This window comes from Mchenga conophoros, linkage group LG15 (genome assembly GCF_057382185.1).
Source record: "Mchenga conophoros isolate Kocher_MC1m ecotype Shallow Benthic linkage group LG15, M_conophoros_male_GT1.1, whole genome shotgun sequence".
NCBI classification, from domain to species: Eukaryota; Metazoa; Chordata; class Actinopteri; order Cichliformes; family Cichlidae; genus Mchenga; species Mchenga conophoros.
The window spans coordinates 18,705,260-18,718,941 of record NC_140540.1 but is presented as its reverse complement, the minus strand read 5'-3'; the positions used below and the strand labels follow the sequence as shown (position 1 = coordinate 18,718,941).

General features: G+C 37.9%; 1 protein-coding gene across 11 annotated transcripts in view; it reads right to left on the bottom strand.

Annotated features, from left to right (window-relative positions):
- LOC146558186 (DNA (cytosine-5)-methyltransferase 3A-like) overlaps nt 1-13,682 on the bottom strand; it is a 104,384-nt gene that overhangs the window by 41,215 nt on the left and 49,487 nt on the right. The window lies entirely within an intron of this gene.

Sequence of the window (13,682 nt, the reverse complement as noted above, 5' to 3'; positions counted from 1 at the left end):
AATCAATAAAAGTGTGATGACTGTGAGGTTTGAAATGACCTTCCAACCTATAAAACACACAGTAATTAGGCCAGTTGGCAGCATTTAAGCTGGAAGACTTTCACTTTGCTGGGGCTCATTCAAGCCTCTACTCTATGTTAGGCTGCAGAAGATTTTCTGGGTTCACCCGCATGTTTGGTCACAAATCTGTGTACTTTTTTTTTTTTACATCAACAACTCCTGTGAATCTTTCTGTCAAAGAGGAACTTCTCAGATTCAATCAGAAGGTATCATGATAACAAGTTAAAATTTGTTTTAAAACAAAGAAACGTTTCTTTGTTTCTTTGTTTCATTGTTAAAGAAGGAAAATAACCTGAAATGACTGAATCTACTTGAAACTAAAGAAAATTCTGTAATACCTTTGGTTTGAAACGCTATAAATATATATATATTTGTATATATCTGTCTGCTAGACATCTTCACGAGAAAATGATATGTGTGTATTGTCATGTGAAGGACAAATAACAGCAGGAGATGGCAGAAAGACACAAGGACAGCGGTTTTAATGTCGTAAGTTACGACTTTGAACTTTCACAAACCCCTTGGCCTGGTCAACGTTTTCACTCTCAGTGCCACCCCCTCAACCTCTGACCTCTCACCCTATGACCTAACCAATGAGCCGTTACTTAAACCACACCCACTTTAAGAGCGTGACTGACCCTGACCTGCAGACGAACCTTACATTGCTCAACACTGCATGCACACACAGTGCAATTAAAAGAGCAGTTAAGACCCCTCCTCCCACGTTGTCAATAGGCAGCACTGCTCTTTCATTAGCATTGATCGCGGCCGAGGGACATGTTAAAGAAAGGCAATCAGTGTTTTTTCCAGGAAGCTCTCCTGAGAAATCCTAATGACATGGACTAAACAACATGTGTCTGATTGCTGTTTAAGGACAATAACAAAGTGTTCGGACTGACTGTAGTATAATAATTTGGTGATCTGGTATAGTTTTCCAATATTAAGTAGACATTTGGCCACTGGAAAATGACCGAGCAACAAAAGGTAACTGTTTAAAAATACACCCAAGCCTGATGGTAATCCTGGTAACTTGCTGACATTTTCCATTTGTTTACATATTTGGTAATATGTGAACTAATGGACAAATGACCTTGTGACTGGGAATGTTAATCTTCTACCAAAAAAAACCCCCTCTGGATTGGGTAGCCTTTAGTGTGCTGTGAATGAAGAGCTTCATATTTCAACCTAATTTGAGTGTCGTTCCAGCAACAAGAAAAGCAGGAAAGGCTTACAGCCATACAATCCTCTCCATTGATGAGATACTGTTACCTGGCAGATCTCACCTGACTATGAAACTGCTTTTCTGTCAGTTTGAGCCTGTGAAAATGGGGGAGTATATAATTTCTAAACAGGAAATAATTGAGGCAAAATTTTATTATTGTTCAAAAACATAAGAATTTGAGTGTAACACCTAAATCCAGTTCTTTCTTCTTAGAAACATTCACATAGTCTTCTTAATGTCATTGAGTGAATACGATCAAACTCCAACCTAAATTATGTTAATTATATCATACAATACTTTGATGATTTGGTGGTGTTCCCAATAGAGTACTGGATTCAACTTTTCAAACTTTTCAAAATACAAGGACACAAATAAACAGAAAACAAAATTAGTATCTGGCTGTTTTTTGGACACAACCTAAATACACCAAACTTTACAGCGTCATATTTTGGTGTTCGTTTCCAAAGTATCACACACTGTTCCACCCTCAGGGAACTACAGTTGTACAAGACCTCTACAAAGAGCTAGCATTATGAAAAGGAGTCCAAGCTTTGTGGTCGTTTTCAAAATCTCTGAAGCAGAAATGAAGTTTTCTGCGATGACAGTTGATGTCCAAACAATAACCAAGAAAGGTTGGCATAGGAGGTTGTCAAGCAGAGGCAAGATTGTCAAAGAAGATTTTTCTAAAAAAAAAAAGAAAAATAATTGTTTGAATTTAACTTGTGTACCTTAGTTCTCTTTGCATTAATGGCTTCCAAACTTTAGATAATTACATAGGTGGCACACGAGAAAATTGGAAAGGTCTCAAGAGGGAAAAAGCAAAGTATTTTTGTTTTTCCTCTTGCATGGAAAGGAAAGGCTGTTTTATCACAAGCCAAATGAAAGCAGTATATGTATGACTCAATGATAAGTCTTAAAATATTATGTGCATGTTGCTTTAAGCAGACCAAACAAGAAGTGGGAACTGAAGGGTTAATTCAGTAGAAGGGACTGAGAAGCTCTAAAGCTCTTTCCCTCCAAAACCAACAAGTAAACAAAAATGACCCCCACTAAGTCAGTTCAAACAGTCTGTGAGATGTTCTACTCCCTCCACTTGGTCTAAATCCAGCAGAAAGCATGAAAAAAGCTAAGTTAAACATCATTTTACTTTAGCCTGCCAAGCAAAGTCGTGTTGAAATAACTTGGCGATAGTTTGTCTCACATTTTGTTTTAAAAGAAAGAAAAGCTTGAACTTAGGGTCACATATCTTCACACACTTGCAACACGTGCACACAAGAAAGAGAAAAAAATTAAATCACTTACAGGCCAGGTATGGTAGCTCTGCAACTGCAACCCTTCCTCCCTGGCTCTCTTCCTCTCTGTCATTTTCTTCGTCTGTCTCTCCTTCTCTCTAACCTTCTCTACCTCCTCCTCTTTCTCTTCTGTGTGTCTCCTGGGCTACACTCACCCTCAAGCCTTCTTTACCATCTCCCTCTGATTGGCTGCCAGTGAAGTGTGTGATTTACTGGCTCCTTCACCTAACAGATGTTTAGGTGAACAACACACACACACAGATTGGTGGTGTGGAGTTATGTCTGGCGGCCCCAGGGCTATAAGTGAGATAATGACACACAGACACACACACACACACACTCAGCTTAGTGTGTGTGTGTGTGTGTGTGTGTGTGTGTGTGTGTGTGTGTGTGTGTGTGTGCGTGCATGTGTACGCAGGCTAAGGTCAAAGGTTAGGTAAGCCGCAGAGCTGACAAGGCTGTGGGATGTGTTAGGGTCAGCACCTCGCATATGCACACACAAATGTACACATTAATGCAGCCATACATTGACACAGAGGGAGTTAGACGAAGGTAAATAAAGCAAAGCTAACATAACTTCTATAAAATGAATTCTGGGAATTCGTGGGACCTCATATGTTTGCATACACTACTCTACAGAGCTAAGGCCAAAGACATAAAAGATGGACATAGCCACCGCGATGTCACTGTGATGGTTGGTGATGTCACAAAATGATGCCTTGAGCTAAACATTTGCATCATTGTCATCTTGGTGTTTTGAAACCTAAAGTGGCAAGAGAGGTGTGGATGCAACTGTAAAGCCTACAATCTTTTATCCCCCTTCTGGAGATGGACAACAGCCATAATTTACAGTTGCCTCAAGGCACTTTATATTTTAAGGTAAAAAACTTGAGAAAATGGCAATAATCAGATGACCCTCTATAAGCAGACACTTTGGCGACAGTGGGAAGGAAAAACTCCCCTTTAACAGGAAGAAACCTAAAATAGAACCAGGCTCAGGAAGAGGCAGTTATCTGGCATGACCGGATGGGGGTGCGGGGAGGAAGACAGGACAAAAAACATTAATGTCACATTATATTGACTAACCATCAAAACTACTAACTGTAACCACAAACTCATCAGGTATATGTTTTCTCATAACCTAGACCCAGGATGTCAAACATAAGGCCTGGGGACCAGAATCGGCACAGCAGAGACTCCAATCTGGCCCGCTAGATGGCTTTGGAAAATGTAAAGAAGGCCATATATTTTTGGACTTTTAACCTTGTTTTAATAAGTTATAGAGCTTTTCCTATTGATAAAGACTCCATGGTTATTTATACTACACCAAATTACTTAACAGATCTGTGCGGTATGTGGCCCTTGATGTAAAATCAATTTAACATCTCTGACCTAGACAATTTGTGTTTTTCGGCAACCACAGGAGTCTCCCCCTACAGGCCATTAGAAAGACTACAAGTTTAAGGTAGCAATGATATGTGAAATAATAGTTAGCAACACAAAGTCAGTGAACTGACTGCCATTGACAGCAAAGATTGCTTTTTAGCTGACATACAGGGGTGGTAAATTCAGGGGTAACTTGCCTGGAATGTCCATGAGTTAGTTACCAATGGTTAAGCGATAAAGTGAGAAGTGACAGACAAATCTTGGACGAGGATTAAGTGATTAATTGATTCACTTCTTGTTGTTTTTATCAATCCTCCACACTACTGTATATGTGTACTGTTTATCATGTAAGTTGTGGAATGTGACCTTGCCCCCCCACGTCACGGAAAATTTACACAGCTGTGAATATACTCAAAAAGCGTTTACACATAGGGAGTCTAAAATATGCTGAATGCAAGCTGTAATGCAAACATCTGGTGCAGCAATTGAGGGGTATATTGATAGAAAAAGAAATTTAAACTAATATTTTTTGTTTTATTACTTTTTCTAGCAAAATTGAAGGAAATGCCATCAGCCACAATGTTAGATTTTATGCTTCTGTTAAGTTTCTGTTGTTCAAACAAATTGAGCATTTAGATGAGTCCGTGTTGGGCACTGGGAAATAATAAAGTCACAGACTAAATAGGTATTGATTTAGCATTGGCATATGAATCAGTAAGGCCAAAAAAAATCACTGCAAGCTGTATAAATCTTGATGGTGGAGGTCAAGTAACTGCTAGCTGAAGAAAATGATGTTTTTAAAATGCTGTGGATTGTAGTGTGTGACTTGTTTGTGACGATTGATCATATCTTGTTCAGGAAAGTGCTGCACACTACAAATAAAGGTGGGAGGCTAAAACAAGGCTGCGATTGAAGGTGTAGATTGTTAAAGATGGGAAAACGATGCATAATAAATGAAAAGATGCCACTGTAATTTTATTGGTCCAAGAAAAGAAAGCGACTCTGCAGAGTTAAAGGCTTTCCTCCAGACAACAGCGAAATGGGATATTGATGAGGGTGTTAACAGCTGGCTGCAGTTCAAATGACTGACAGAGCAAATTCACACACACGTGCATACAGGAACCTGGAACTGGTTAACCTCTGTCTCCAGCACTGATTTCACCCCCTCTCCCCTTCTGTCAAATATACACACACACGTACACTTTCACTGCTTTTCTTTCCCTTCTTTCACTCCATATCCATCTTTCTCTGCTTTACATCTCAGTTAAAACTCTTTACAGGATTCATTTTCCTGCCAATTCTCTTTTTTTTCCTTCGACAACTTGTTTTTTCATTCTGTAGCATTCCCGTTTTACCTTTTCAGGCATTTTCGTATTCTGTTTATCATTATTACACTTTGACTCACACGTTTCCAGTCTACATTATAAACATTGCGCACTAAAGTTGGAACTAAATATTGTTGCAGATTCATGTGAGCTGTAGCTTAGAATTGCTTCTCATATTTCCTTATCTGATAATAATTACTTGACTCAATAATTAGAGAAATGTGTGGAGCATTACCATCATGTCGTGATGTTTTCAACAGCCCCATCAGTTGAGAACCGCTGGACTAAACTGCCAGTGGTGTATGAAGTGCTAATTGCACATCAGCAGGTACAACAATAAACTGCTGCTGACATATCAGTCTATCACTATTGTCAATTTAATATTTGACTTAATAGCCTCTTTTAGAACACTTTGGTACTTTCCCTGAAGTATTCTTTTAAGACAAATTTTGTCCATTTTCTTTAAAGGAAAAAAGGGATCTGACCTTTGCCCTTCTTCCTTCATTTCTGTTTTCCCTCTGCTTTTTTCTTTCCATTTACTTTTAACTTTGCCTCCTTTCTTTCATTTGTCTTTTTTGTTTTAATGTAGACACTTGCATATTTTTTTGTAACATATATATTTGTACTGTTACCATGGTGGATGGTCACATAAAACATGACATGAAAGGTTAATATAATGAGGTCAGTATATATACCAGTAATCCATGTGAGCTAAAAACTCAGCTTCAGATGCTCTAAATCAGGGGTGTCAAACTCAAATACACAGTGGGCCAAAATTCAAAACTGGAACAAAGTCGCGGGCTAACGTTAATATTTATTGAAAAAACAAATCTTCCTTTAAATATAAGAATGAATCTTTTCTTATGGACTCAAACAAGTTTTGCTGAAAAACTGAATATGGAACAAGCAAAGCTTAATACTAAACAATATATATATTAGCTGTATAATACCAGTAGGCCTGCTCCAATAGTAATTTGGTATGGCTTCGCGGGCCAAATGTAATTAGGCTGCGGGCCAAATTTGGCCCGCGGGCCAGAGTTTGACACCTATGCTCTAAATGATCAGTTTTAGGCATTTTGTTTTTAAGTCAATCCCCATAGACACTAAGAAGTATGTTTACAGACTGATACAAAGAAGTTTTTGTCTCTGTGAATAGTTAATTTTTAATTATTCACTGATTAGGAGACTACTAAGGCTTACAGTTAGTGGCATGTGTGCTTTGATTGACAGGTGTCAGTCAGTCAGCTTCAGCTCCACTAGTTAAGAGTCTTTCAGCATTTCTGTCACTTTTTAATGAAAAAAAATTATGTCAATAATAATTTTTTGGTGTCGTAAAGACTGTCCAGGTTTCTGCTTTTAGCATTTACGCTTTTATTTTTCTTAGTCTGGATTAATTAGCAGTTATTTGTACCTGTGCATTGTGTTTATACAGTTTATCGATGTATCTTGTTAATCATACAGTATTTGGACCCTCTGGTCCAAGTATTCTGGCTCCAAAACAAAAACACTATAGCAATAGCCAAAATGCCAATATTGAGACTTTAAAATGAGCCTGTGCTGGAAATGAGTATTTTTATGCTATCGTCTAATTATCCATGTCTCATTAAAATTAAAAATCACCTCTTTAGAAGTGACCTGTACAACAGTTCAGCAGATATTGATAACATGATAGGCCACCTTTGGATAAATTAAAGTTTAAAGAGCTTTCCTATTAGTCCCACTAGACTCATGTAATACAAACATAGCTTTGGAGAGCTGCTAATGACTCAGTAAGTGAGAGGATAGTGTTGACAGGAAGCCAGGCATACTCTACCTCTCTTTCTCTCTCTCCATCTGTCACATGCACATGCAACAGTTTGCAGATTGAAGACAAGCTGGCATCAGTTAGACCAACTAGACTCTGTATGTGTTTACATATGCTCCAGTTAAGCAGAAAGGTTTTTTTTGAAATCATAATCGTCATTTTCACCAGTGCAGAGCTGATTTATAGTTTATGAAGTAATTTAAAGCTCTTTTTGCTCTTTTCAAGCGATCTCATGTCACGTCTCACAGGCTTCAAAGTTTGTGTCCATCAAAAACTGACTGCACAGCAGAACAAGTTCAAACACGAGGGAAATGCAACCACGTGTGGTTTCTGCTCACTCTCGCTTTCTTCCTTCCAAACGCTGTTGCTTTTTTCTCACGCGCTCGCTCATGTCCTTGTGTGTGTCAATAAGCCTTAATGACTTTCTCTCTCTCCTTTTCACGACCACACACATACACACTTCCTGTCTCTTTCACTCATTCTCTTTTTTCACTTTAAGGTCATCTTCACACACTATATGCCTTGCTCGTGGTTACAGCACAGTTAACCAGCCAAGCATTTTTCTTGAATTACTATGTGCTTACTACTATAACTATGACCTCAGTCAACTACTCTCAAAGCATTTCACAAATGCTGGGTCAAACCTGCAGGTTAAACTACCAACTGGTCACTTATGTCTCAGTTATGAAGGTACTTGGTGGGTAAGTCTAAAATTCCCTCTCTTTAAGCTCTATTTTGATCACAAGTTCCAAAGGGGATCATTTGTTTCTCTCTTTACTACATATTTCTCCAAATTCACCTCCTAGTGACTCACTTTGTCCACCTGCTTACTGTCTGCCTTGCAAGCACCAAGCTGCACCTGTTTTCAGCAGGTTTCTGTGCTCCAAGCAGCTGTAGCTGCAGCTGGAAGACGAACGAGTAGAAGAGAGCTGCAACACTGAACCAAAATGATGATTTTAGAAGGAAACAGATTAAATAATGAGTGCAAGGACACATCAAAGAATAAGAACAATCTAAGAACAACTTATTGTTATGTTGTTGAGAACATCTTCCTAAAATTAAAGTTTTCTAAAGTGTTTTTGAATACCGTTGTTTTGTTTCCATAATAAGCAGGAAATCTGGATGCTGATGCACCATCTGTCGCAGCAAGCCTACTTTGGCAGTTGACTATACAGTGCTAATTATAAATAGAAATGACGACTTGGATATAAAAATATATTTGACACCACATAAAAATGTACCAAATAAATTTAGTAAGATATTTAAAGTCATACACACACCAGGCTGAGTTTTTAAAATAAACTCCTGTTTTAAATGTCCCAAGATTTCAGGGAAAGTTATAGAGGATGTGATAATGTTGTAAAAAGAGGAGAAAAATCGAGACGTATATTTAAAAGTAAAGGACAAATGGGTGGGACATCAAGAGTACAGCTGTTTACAAGTACTCAGGATCTTTAAAGAAAACACTTCTCTCTTATAATATAATATAATATAATATAATATAATATAATATAATATAATATAATATAATGTCTACGTGGATTGTATGGAAAGCTTAAACTTCAACAGATCACAAATATCCATGGACTCACCAGTCACTTTCAACTTTTTAAGCCTACAGGAAGGGTTCATTGAAAGAAAATGTGATGGGGCTGCAAGGCTACACAGGAGGAAAAAAAAGACACTGTTTCACACAAATGTTTATTACATCTAAATTGCACTACTGGTACACTTCAGACCAATGTCAACCAACTATCTTTGGTGGACAAACAGTGCATGTGAGTCTACGGGAAAGGAAAAGATGCTATTTTCACTTTCACTGTGTCAACTGTTGGGTAAATGCTGCTGCAAAAAGCTTGTAATACTGAAAGGAAACAGGTCATCTTCCACAAGCCAAGTCGTGGAGGGGAAGTCCACTCCCCTCCAGTGTAAACAAACAAACTCTGCAGAGCAGAGCAGGGTGACTGCAAACACAGTAAAGTGATGAAGGCCGAACAGAAAGCCCAAAGAGGTCAAGTTAAATAACATAATGACACACTGAATGCTGACAAGAAAAAAATCTTTCCAGATGTCAGTGTTTTGACCCAAAACAGACAAATGTCCACCCCACACTTACGACAAGTTCCAACAAGTATAAGAAATTGCTAACACTGGACAAACGAGGCAGAATAAAAGCAAATCACAGTAAAGAGCTCTCAGACAACACTTGTTCCAATCAAAGCTCAGTTGAATGTAATAAGCTAATTATTGTTATTCTTACAGTATTATTTAAATACTGTGCAGGGTTTGTGTAACATTATGATTTTAAAGACATTTTTATACAATTTTAAGTGTCAAACTGGCTGAAAGGTTTTGGCTGAAAAAAAAACTAAACAATTATTTGGAGGTAAGTGAATTTACAAAGATCCATTTCTCATACTTGCTAGCAGTTGCAGGTGTAATCTCAGTTAATGTAGCTGGACAAGAACCTCTACAAAGAACACAAACAAAACTAAACTAACCTAAAAGAACACAAAACTTCAATATAAATACACACACACACACCTTGGCCAATCAGATCATGAGAGGACAGCTGAGGGCCACTGGTATTGATACCAGTGTCTACCATGTGCATCCAAGGTGTTCAGAAATCATTACTGTCTACCTCACCTCCTCTAGAAAGGCAGAAAGCCTCACACAGCCATCTGTTGCCAATAAAGCACCAGATTTGTTCCGGAAGCGTTGGCACAAAAAAACCCTAAAACGTTTCAAGAAGGCTTTTCCAACTGTTTAGACTGGAATGACACACACTTGCAATTTGCAAAAAGGACCAAATAAAGTCCCTTATTGATAAAATATTTTCCTGTTATGTTTTTGCTGGGGACACATTGGAAAACTTTTGCTTTTACACAGTAAAATGTGTGAGGCCAAATGTATCCCAGACCACCAGTGACTGAATCGCAACATTTACACTTATGGCACTAATCTGACTGATCAAGGTGCATTTTAAAGCCAAGTGTAGCCAATTTAATTGAACAGTTAGCTACTATTTGAACTTGTATGCTGCACACAACCTTTTGTTCAATATGTAACACTTAACCAGTCCATGAATTAGGCTTTAAAACATTTAGTCAGGAGAAGTAGAAGATCTCAAACCATTTGATCCCTATCAGGCTGAGCCTTTTGTTAGTTTTACTTGCAGGTGTGTACTTCTCTGTTTAGTTTGGATGGGGCACATGCTGCTGTGCAGACTGCAACTACAACTAGAAAGGCTGAAATTGATCAAGAACCTAGAGTGATATGTGGGCTGGATTAAAATTCCAGAAGGCCAGATTTGGCCTGTGTGGCTTGATTTGGACACAGGAGGTTTTGTCTTACAATTTTACTAATTTGAACAAAATGATAGAAACAAAACACTTTTGCTTGAGAGATGAAAATGACATTTGTGAATAAATAACCAGCCACAAGGAAGAGTCAGACTCATGACTTCTGATTCTGGAGATAATTTCTTACCCCACTGAATTCTGATGTGTCTGCACCACAGGTTTTTAATGGTGACACTGGGTGTCTGAGAAGTGATAGGTTTGGCGGTACTAACAAGCAGGCCCCCCAGTATAAACGGAAATGGCATAAAAGCATTGTTTTTACTGAAATAATGGAAGTCAGGTAATTGCAGTCTGTGTCTTTGGAGTGTCTGTTGTGTGCTGTCCAATCACAAGGATTGTATAATGAAGTAAACCGTCAGTCACATGGTGTTGATCATGAAAGGCCACAAAGAAACCCCAAACACGCCCCAAAACATGTGGATTTGCTTTTATCACAATAATAATAAATAGTTCCCATTTCTGTATAACTGTATATGTCAGATTTCTGTAAAGTTATTTATTTCATATTCTGTATAGTTTTTCATATTTATATCCTGTTCATATCCTGTACATAGCTTGTACTCACTACAGCCTGTACATACCTATAGTTATAGAATATTCACAACATACTTCATACCGTGTACATTATAACATACCATAATAGACCCATTTCTGTAATATACTTACATATCTATATTATTGCTATATTGTAATATATCTATATCACTAAAGCACTTCTGGATGGATGCAAACTGCATTTCGTTGCCCTGCACCTGTGCATGTGCAATGACAATAAAGTTGAATTCTATTCTATTCTATTCTATTCTATTCTATTCTAATATAATCAATATTTCTGGCTTTGTGAGTGAATGTCGGACTAGACCACTAACATCTGGCTGTCTATGACTATTAGGTGCAGTTTTTGCCCTCAGGTCCAAAGAAAGGTTTGGCTGAAATCAAAAAACCAAAAAACAGGGAGCTGCAGAAAATTTAAGACTTTCTAGAAACTTGTAGTGTTTGAAGATTGACATTTTTAAGACCTTTCAGACCTGCAGATACCCTGAATTCTTGTTTTATATCTCAGGTTACCCAAATAATTCAATTCAATTCAATTTCTTTATTGTCCCACAAGGGGAAATTAGTTTAGCAGCAGGAGGATAAGAACAAACAGAACAATACTATAAAACAATAATAACAATAATAATGATAGAAAATTCAAGGACAATTATTTGCCATTAAGGAGACAAGACGCAGTAGGGATAAAAGAGACCTGGAGTCTTTTAGTCCTCCTCGGAGGTACTCTAAAATGGCGGCCGGAAGGCAACAACTCAAACTCACTGTGAAGTGGATGGTTCACAAAATTAATAATAGAATGAGCCTTTCTAAGCACATTTCTATTGTAAATGGCCAAAAGTCCATCTTGCCAGCGCCCTGAAATTTTGCTAGCAGTTTTTACCAGAAGTCCCAACCGATTCTTATTCTTCACCGTCTGGTGCATAACACATGTACATTTATGATTTGAATCTAACCTCTGACCTTGATGCTCCCCTCAAGGAAGCATTAATAACGTCCCCCTCAATGAAACATATGGCAGTGAAAGAGCCTACAGGTGGATGCCAGGTGTAGGCAGCATCAGTAACAGCAAAAGATGTGTAAGAGAAGGTAAAGGATGTCAGAGTGTGCCATGTGGGTGAAGTCAGCTAAAGGAATCCTTGCCGTAATGAAAAAAAAAACAGTCACAGGAAATCTTTGGACTTTTCTCTCATTTTTATTTGAGTAAAATAAAGCCCCAATTCCAAAATCAATTGGAACGCTGTGCAAAATGTAAATAAAGGCAGAATTCATACGATCTGCAATTCTCATAAACCCATATTTTATTCATAGTAGAACATAGAAAACATACCAAATATTAAACACTTTATAACACTCTACTATCTTTTGAAAAGAATTTAGCTCATTTTGAATTAGATGGCTGCAACATATCTCAAAAGCTGAAACAGAGCAAAAAAAAAGGATGAAAAGTCAGAGGTACTAAAAAGAAACAGCTACAGGAACATGTTGAATTAAATAGGCTAATTATCAGTAATATGATTGTATATAAAAAAGAGCATCTTATCATCAAATCATCAAAAGATCATCAAAAGATTCAGCAACTTGGAGCGATCTATGTGCACGAGGTACAAAGCTGAGCCCTGAGGCCACATTGCATTAAAACGGGTTTGATTGTATCATGGAAATCACTGCATGAGCTCAGGAACCGTGCCATCCAGAAATTCATATTACATCTCTATCACATGAAGAAGATGCTATGTGTGAACATGATTCAGAAACAATGGCATCTTCTCTGAGCCAAAGTTCATCTAGAATATACTGAGATGAAGTGGGAAACTGTTCTGTGGTCAAATTTGAAATTCTTATTGGTAATTATGGACACTGGAACTGCCAGACTAAAAAGGAGAGGAAGCATCCAGCTTATTTTTAGCAATCAGTTCAAAATTCTGCATTTCTGATGATACGATACGATGCGATACGATACAATACGATACGGTACGATACGATACGATACGGTACGGTACGGTACGATACGATACGATGGGAGAAGAACATCCAGAAAGGCAGCATCAGTGCAGAAAAACATATACAGGTTTTAGAGCAACAAATGCTCCCATCCAAAGACTTTTTTCAGAAAGGCTTTGGATGCTTCAGCAAGACAATGCTATACCACATATTGCAGCTACAACAGCATGGCTTAGTTTCTCAAAGAGTGCTGAACTGTCTGCCTGTAGTCCAGACCTTTAACCAGCTGGAGACATCTGGCATATCATGAAATGAAAAAATACAATAAAGAAGCCAGAGGACTGTTGAGCAGCTAGAATCCTATATGAGACAAGTATGAGACAACATTCCTTTCAAATAGTCTAGCAGCTGGTCTCTTCAGTCCCAGATGTTTATGGACTGCTGTTAAAAGAAGAGGGGATGCTACACGGGCCTTGGCTTAATTTTTTTGAGACGTGTTACTGCAATCAAATTCAAAATGACTTTGATATGTTTTCTATGTTCTACTGTAAATACAATATAGGTTTATGAGATTTGAAAATCATAATATTTACATTTTACCCAGCATCCCAACTTTTTGGGAATTGGGGTTGTAAAAGTTAAACAGACACAGAACACATGGAGTTCATATCCCCAACATATAAAGTGAGACTGTAAATCGTGACAACACTCAGAGCAATATTACTCAGCACG